We start from the raw sequence: 8,550 nt of genomic DNA on the forward strand, positions 1-8,550 counted from the left end.
TTGGTGTGGGTTTTCATTCCACAGAATGTCAAAGGACTTGGCAGGAAGGTCTAGGTGGCTGGGGTGAGGGTGGGCAGGCCAGTCCTGTCAGGCGACTGTGAGGTCCTGACCCCACTCTCTCTGGAAACGCACCACCACCACCACCGGCCAACATGGCGCGTGCAGAGAGCAGGTAGAGCTTGCTGACTCAGAAGAGGGCTCTCATGTCTGGGGACAGGGAAGGAGCCTGGTCTTCCTGTCTGGCTTTGACCAAGGCTCCTGCTGAGGACCCTGAAGCTGAGAAAGTAGGCTCTTCTCCCTCAGGTATCTCTGTTGCTCAGGAGGAAAAAAAAAAAAAGGGAAGCCAGGGGAGCAGTCAAGGGAGGTGGGAGGTCAGAGGCCAACGTAATATTTACCCAGCCCAGCCGAGGCCTTTCGCTTTTATGAAGCAGGAAACCACTTCAAAGCAGCAACATCCCCTCTTGCCACTTCTGTCTGCTCTCTGGTCCCCCTGCCTTTACAGGGCAGGCAGGGACTTTTTACCTCCTTTTCCTCTCCTCCTGAACCTTCCCTCTCGCCCTTAACAGGAGGAGCCTCGGCTCAGAGAAGTTCTACAGTTTGTCCAGAGTCGCAGAGCAATGACAAAGCCTGGGCTTCCCTGACCTTCTGAGCCTGTCTTGTCCCTGGATTTCTCGTTTACCCTGAGAGTGAGTGGCCTATGACTTTGGGACATGGGGCAGGTGCTGGGTTAGTCCCACAACGAGAGCTGAAAGCAGAAAAGGAGGACAGGAAGAGGCCCCAGACACTAGAGTCTAGTGGTTCCGTACATTTGGGGGGGTATCATAAACTTCTCTCTACACACACACACACACACACACACACACACGTATATATCATATACACACACAAATATACATATATTTACATATATATGCATAGATCAAAGGCCTCTTGAAGCCCCAAGCATGCCCCCCATCCCAATGCAGGGTCTGCCTACCCCAGATCTTATGTGACCATTTTAAGATGCAAGGAGAGTATGGCCATCCACTACTGGATTGGATAAAGTTTTTCCATTGAGTTGAAATCTTCCTCCTTTGAGCCTCTTTCCATTCATCCTCCCTGCCTTCTTTCTGGACAGAAACCTTAAAAAGATACTGGTTCCTTCTCCAGGGTAGGAAACAGGGCAGAGGTGACTGGTGGACTTGGCTTGCCTGCCCAGCCAAGGTGTGGAGGTAAAATCCGAACTTTTTTTTTTCCTCTCGTGTCTGATCCATTTAATGAGTTCATTCAGGTAAGAGTGGGTGAGTTAACAGCAGGATTCTGGACACTGAAATGTGAACACCAATGAGTAATAACACTTCCTGATGAACCACGTGGGCATTCTGCCGCCAGCTCAAGAGGACCGGAAAGGGATGCAATTTGCATAGAATGCAATGTGGAAAGCCCTCAGGAGTGTGGGCCATGGAGAGCTTGCTCTCGGATGTTGACTAACAGAAAACAACAACGTGGCTGTCCGTTGAAAATCCCAGAGAATGAGGGGAATCGGGTAGTTCTGAGAAGCTGAGGGATGGGACAATGTTAGACAGTCATTCTTGACAGTCAACCAAAATTGTCGGCGTATGAGTCTCTCTCCTGGAAATCTACACCTTCCATGGACCAGAGCCAAAGCTTCCAGGAGCTTCTGTGCCTTCACTTCCCTGGCCCCTCCAGTAGACCGGTTAACTCCATCCTGCCTTATACTAAAGTTTCCTTGGAGGATCCTTGGCTTAGGTAATTCCCCCGTCCCTGCAGCCTACTGTTCCTTGCAGGGATGATCTCTTACTCTTCCATCTTTGTTTTGGAGCTACCACATTGCTCGCACTGCACAAGGAAGTGATCCACTTCTGTTTGTTTAAACGTAAATGGATCCCAATTTCTGCTTTGGGTGTCTTCCTACTTGGTTCAGTGCAAGGGCAAGATGGGTGGTGTACCAATCCATATACCAAGGGTAAAGTTGGAGGGGTGTCCTGGGGTTCTCCCTCATCCCCTCTTCTGTCCCCTGCAAACCCAAACAAGCAACTAAGGTGGGAAGGGAGGGTGCTTAAAGACAGGAAGAGAAAGGCTGGCGTGAGCTCCCTGACGGTGCAGACAAGCCCTGGAGGCGCCTCCGTCCTCCCTCTCCCTCTCTCTCTCAGCTTCAGAGAGAACTTGTTGTGGGGGGCATGGAGGAAAGAGGTTCATTCATGGGCTGTTCACGCTGAGACCCAGGATCCCTCCCCTCTTCCTTCTCAAAGACAAGTTGAACTTTCCTAGGGCAACTCCACTGCCTTTTATCTCTCACACCGAAAGTAATTTTAGCCAAGGAAAAGCAGGATTAAACTTTCAGAACATGATACATTTATCTTGTTTTTCTTTTTTCTTTTCTCGCTCCTCCCTTCCCTCCCTCCGCTTGACCCCAGGTAAATAGGAGCCAAAGGGAAACGAAGATGAGGCATCAGAGGCTGGTATCAGATCTGAAAAGATGCGACTCTCTGGCCCCCTGCCTGTCCCCAAACTTCAATCTTTTTCCAGGCCCCGTTAGACAGTTATTATCTCCTCAGATGAGAAAAGCCTCTGGACTCCATTCCCTGTCCATACTGTCCTCTGCTGAAATGAAAGGGGGGAATTATGAATCAGAGAAAGGCTCCCACAGAGAATATGAAGACAAAGATTAAATCAGCGATACAACGTTGACATGCGTTCAGTTCCTGAAAAGTCTTCCTAAAAAAGTCTCCTCAGGAGCAGTTTTGCCACCACCCGGGAGGATCTCAAAAATCCACATTTAGGGAGCTGGACGGGGGTGTGGGGGGGGCAGGCACGTGAAGTCCTGGGCTTGGGCCAAGAACTTCTGCTGCTGATAAAGAAAGGCAGGAGCCTCTTGGCGGGCAGGCCAGCAGATTGCTAACTCGAGACTGCACCCCCCTCCCCAGGGCCCAACCCCAGACGCATCCTTCCCCGGGCAGGCCTCTCCCTAGCTGCGCACCCGGCTGGGGCACCTCCACTTAATGCGGCAGACGCCTTTCCCAGACGGCGGCCCAGAGGTCCCACTGTCAATAGGACCCCACCAGTTGTAGTCTCTGGGTAGTGACAGCTGGGAGTTTCTAATATATCTTTTTTTTTTCTTCTCAAAGAAAAAAAAAAAAAAAGCACAAAAACCACTGTTTAGGACCAAGCCTGGTTTTCAAGAGCCCCCTCTAGTGGAGATAACCTGCTACTTCAGCATCCCCCTGCAGCCCAGATGGAGCCTCCCCTTGCCTGCCTGGGAAGACGGAGCAGAGCTCCCTTCTGCCTACACTGTTCTTTCCCACTTGTTTTCTGTGTTTGCTCTCAGCTCTTTGTGCCCCGTTCACACTGTCAGTCTCTCTGTCCTTATCTTCCTTCCCCGTCACCCTGCTTCTCTGTGTGTCTGCGACTGTTCCTACATCTGGACTCGGGCTTTCCACGTGTGCCTTTGCCTTGCATCTTGTCAGTCTGTGTGCTTGGTTCATCGGCTGGCTTTTTTTTTTTTTTTTTCCTTCTGAAGTTCAAGACGCCAGGTCTGATGAACTGGAAATGCTCTGACATGGCCTTGGATCAAATGACCCACTCTCAGAGAGCCCGAACAGGGACCCGCCAGCCAGATCACAGAAGCACCAGGACAACCCAGTGTTCCTGGAGAAGGAAACTTGCACAGAAACTCTCCCCTACTCCATGCCCCAAGCAAACCTGGGCCCTGTGGGTTGATACATATGTTTGGAACATTATTGAACCTGAGCTTGGCGCTCCGGCTTTGGGGTCTTGAGTGGAACCAGCCTGCTCCCCTCTATCACTTCTCCCCACCAGCCCCCCTACTTCCTGGTCGCTGAGAGGCATGCTGCCATGAAACAGTAGGCAATGCCTGGGTGAAGGGACAGGGGGTGGGAAGAGGGTGCCCCTGCCAGGGAAGGGGAGGGGGGGTGGGGGCTAGGACTGAGCCTCTGGCTGGAGCAAGGAGGAGAGATGGCACACATGTTCTGCTGAGCCAGAGGGGGCTGCAGGGAACACCTGCTGGGCTTCTGGGTTTCTGAGACTGATCTTTTCCCCCAAGCAGGAGACCTGGCCAAGGCAGGGCAGGGGGTTAATGGTTAACCAACTGTAGGAGCCGGGAACTTCTGCACTGCTCAGGCCTAAGCTTTCTCTTTCAGCTCTCACCCTCCCCTCCTCCTCTTCCTTTACACTCTTGCCCAGTAGGGACCCCGCTCCCCGACAAAGAACTTTCTCGCCTCTATTTCTGCCCTCGAATTCCAGATGGAACAGTGTGGAGCTAGATAAAGAGGTTCCATATGCCCCAGTGCCAGGGAGTGGGGCCCCGGAGAGCCTGAGGGCTAAGCCGAGGAGAAAAGGGGTGTCCCTTTCTTACCAACCGTCCCTCCCAGGGCGCCTTGGGACCAGCCGTTTGACCCCGCGAAGAACTGCCTTTCTCTGTCTCTGCAGGGCTCACCTTTAGAAGTGACCAAAAAAGAAGTGGACGCACACCCAGCCTTCATTTACTCTAATCAGGCATGAAATCTTTGTAACTAAGTGAAAAAACTGTTCCATTCATCATTGTTGGAGCTGAGCATATGTGGAGGGGAGAAAGAGATATTATATTCACATATAATGAATTGATAGCAGACTGCCCCTGGGTGAGGGTGGTGGCGATGGGGCTGGGGGTGCAGACGAGCAGGAAAGCAACAGCACCTCCAAGCCTGTTGCCACCAGTTTCTCTGTGGACAGTCCTGAATTATTTGTAGCTAACAGACTGTAACACAATGCTCTGGGCTCTTTACAATCAAGAATGGGGGGTGGGGTGGGGGTAGGGGCTCTGGCTGGGCTTGGAGCTCCTTACCTCTCCATTTGCCACGATGGACAGAAGTATATGGGGCCCCAGTCTGTGTGTGTGGAGACAGCTGTGTGGCAATGCGGAGAGACAGCTGGGGGGTTGGGGGGGGGCTGTTGCTGCCGGGGACAGGAACCGCCTCCCCCCACAACAAACCTCGTATCTTGGGGCGGCAGCTGCAGGAAAGGAGGCAGGATAGAGACTATAAACCCCCAAACAGTGAGAACCCAGCACCGTAAATATTCCACAGCACCTGAATGGGTGCGTTTCCACTGCTGCCGGCTGGTGCCTTGTATACTTAACTGTGGCCCTCCTTGCCCCTCCTGCACCTGTGCTTTCCGGTATCTTACCCATGAAATAAAGATTAACGGAATCATCAGAAGTATTCACAAATGGGAAAGGGGCCTAGTGGAGAAGTAGCTGTTCTTGGAGGGTTTTCTTGTTCACCTCATTTTAAGCACAGACTTCAGCATACCAGATGGGGAACTTACACATTTACTACACCTGCAGCTTTTGATGGTCAAGTATGTTGGGGAGGGTGAATGCTCCCCAGCTCTTTGGGGACAGGGATAGGTACTCAGGCCAGCTCTGAAAGGGGAGTCACCGACCTTATAACGACATGGTTTCTTTTGGGGGATGGACGTGCAACACCACCGTTTGCTCTTCATTTGGACCTGGGTTGAAAGGCCAACCAGCCCCTCTGCCCTGCTCCAGACTGTGGGGTACCCCAATCCTTCTGTTCTGTTAAAGAGAAGGGCCGGGGGGGGGGGATTCTCCTGCCAGACTCATGACCCCTGGGCAGAGGAGACCTTCTGGTACTTTACTTTACCCCTTTGGATCCTGCTGATCCTCAGCAGCATCCCCACTGCACATCACTCCAAGTGTCATTTCCATTTAACTGCTTTGCAAGCCAATTTGCCCCGTTCTAATGCAATTTGCTGAGGACGGTGAGGGAGCAGAGAGGGCAGCCTGCACTGCTCTCCCTTTATCAGCGGGTCCCTGAAGAGGGAAAGGCTCTTTCAGGTAATGCAGGGAGGGCAAGTTCTGGGATGAGGAAGGGTCGGGCAAAAGGCGGAAATGCCAGGTGGAAGAATGGAAAAGAAAAACCACCTCGCTAGGATATCTTGACAGATCTCTCTGAGTTTCCTAGATTCCCTACCCTCTCCCCTCACTCCACACTGGCCCCCCATCACCACCCCCTAGGGACAGCTCACAGGTAATTATTTCAAATGGTGCTGTGTGAGGTGAGGGGGAAGTTAATGAATTCTCCTCTCTTGTAGGGAGGTCAGAGGAGAGAGGGCTGCTAGCAACTCCAGGAGCTTTCTGGGGTGATTGCACAAAACTTGTGCATTTCAATTAGGAAGAGCAGAATTCCTCCAGCCAGAGCCATCTCTTCTAGGGCTCTGTCGCTCTGTTGAAGGCCCCAGAATCCAAAGCCTGCCCAGAGGGAAGAATGAAGTTTCAAGGTCTGGGAAAGAAGCCCAGCAAGACAGGAGCCTGCTTCTGTGTTGGGGAGGGGAAGGCTGAACTTGACTCCTCGTCTTAAAACGACCAGCCCAGCCCAGATACCCATCTTAACTGCTCACAAACCTTGTCCACTGCTTGTGAATAGCAGGAAGGGAATGAATGGATCCCCACATCTGTGTGGGTTCCTCTGAGCTGCTAGAGCCCCAAACCACTGCCACAAGCTACAGCTGGTACCCCCCCCAACTGGTCCGGTCCCTATGTCCCTTTTATAGACACTTCTGATATGCGACTGTCACCCTAGGATCTTACATTCCTACAGGAGACCTGATCAGATTCCATGGCCCATTTCATGGGGCTGTCATTCCTAGACTCTTAACGGACCTAGCACTCCAAGTCTTTTACCCACCTCACCCCCCATCATCTCTCACTCAGAGCTGAGTTTGAGCAAGCAGCTCCTCCTAGGGCAAGGGTCATGCCGAACAGGTGGACATTTGTCATGGACCTGGAATGGCAGTTTCCGGTGACTCTCTTTGCTCATCCAGACCAAGATTAATATTTACAGAGACTACCTGTGGGATGGATAAAAAGAGCTAGAATGTTCTAAGATCCCTCCATCACTTGTGGGGTGGGGCAAGAAGGAACACATGGAGGGAAATATTTTCGAATGGTTTATAAGGAGCTTTTCGGACCCTGGGCCATCTCCTGCTTCAGCCCCCAACCCTCTCGTGCTGCTCAAACCAGAGGATGGTGCTGATGGGTGCTTGACCACGAGGGAGCACAGAGAGGGTCATGGAGCACTTAGCCCCACTCAGTGCCTTGGACTCGCTCCCTGAGCCTCACAGACCCCGCGCAGATGATGCATTCCCCTTCCATTCCCAAGTCCCCTGATCCAAAGGAACGACCAGCGGCCGCCAGGGACTCAGGCACCAGAGTGAACGCCCCCAAATCCAGCGCTGGCCACAGTGGCCTCGGGCTCCCTTGCTCGTGCCAGCGAGGCCCGCTTTGGGCGCCAGCTATCGGGACGGCCCCGCCGCCTCCGTGCTCCCCAAAGCCGCAGAGTGCCAGCAGGTGCGCGGCAGAGACACGCCGCGGAGCGCCCTCCCCGCCAGGAGCCGGCGGCCGGCGGGGAAGCCCCGGGCGGGAGGCGGCGGCTCTGAGTCCGCCCGCACCCGCGCGCACGCCGCGTTCCGGCCCGCGAAAGTGGCCGAGCCCGCACGGGGACTCGCGCGCCGCACCCGAGCCCCCGTGCCCGGGGCCGGGACCCCGACCAGGCGGGCGGGCGCGCTCTCTGGGAGAGGGCGGAGGGCGCCGGCGACTCGGAGCGCCCGGCCCCAGGCGCCGCTTACCCAGCTCGCCGACGTCGGTCTGTCCTTCCGCTCCCGGCCGGTCCGCCTCGGCCGCCGGCTGCCGAGGGCGGCGCGCTGCCCCTCTCGCTGCCCGCAGCTCGCAATCACGGGGACGACCAAATCCACATGGAGTCCAAATTCATTAAAATCCACGTCCAGCCGCCAGCCACTTATCTGTATTCCTGAAGTGGCCCCTCGGTCTCCGGTCCGCGCGCCCCTCAGTCCCCCGTCGCCCCGCAGCAGCCCCGCCGCGCGCTGTCGCCGGCTCGCGGGGGGGAACCCGGAGGCGCCGAGGGGACGTGTGGGGGTGGCTGGCCGTGTCTCTCCTGGGGAAGCAGCAGAGCCCCGCTGTCTTAGGATTTTTCCAGCGCGACTTTCCGGGCTCCTCTGACATCAGCAAGCCCGGCGCTTCCTTCCCTTCTTGCTCCCCGGTTCGGTCACAGTCCCATTTCCTCCAGGAACCTGGCTTTCTAGATCTATTTCGGGGCTGGCTCGGCTCGCTCCGGCGCCCGCGCTCTCCACCGCTCCCCAGCTCGCGGGGTCTCTCTCCGGATCGCTCACCCTCCGGGCTGAGAAATTCCCAGCAACTGCGCTCGGCCACCCTCCCGCTCCAGTCTGGCGCGGACGCCGCTGCGCCGGGCAGCTCCGGCTCCCGCGGTGGTGGCGGTGGCGGTGGCGGTGGCGGTGGTGGCGGCGGCGGCGGCTGAGCCCACAGCGCCGGCCTCCCTATATTACCATGCAGCTCATTATCATAGAGGCCGCGCGCGTTAACCCCCTCCCTGCCGGCCGCGCCCGCCGGCCCGGGGCCGCGCCCGCGCCCGCCGCTGGCACCGCCGCGCCTGCCAGCCCCCCGCCCCCGCCCCTGCCCGCCCGGACTGCCCCCTCGGCGAGCTGTCCACAAAG

The sequence above is a fragment of the Neomonachus schauinslandi genome, chromosome 6 (assembly GCF_002201575.2).
Source record: "Neomonachus schauinslandi chromosome 6, ASM220157v2, whole genome shotgun sequence".
Taxonomy (NCBI): domain Eukaryota; kingdom Metazoa; phylum Chordata; class Mammalia; order Carnivora; family Phocidae; genus Neomonachus; species Neomonachus schauinslandi.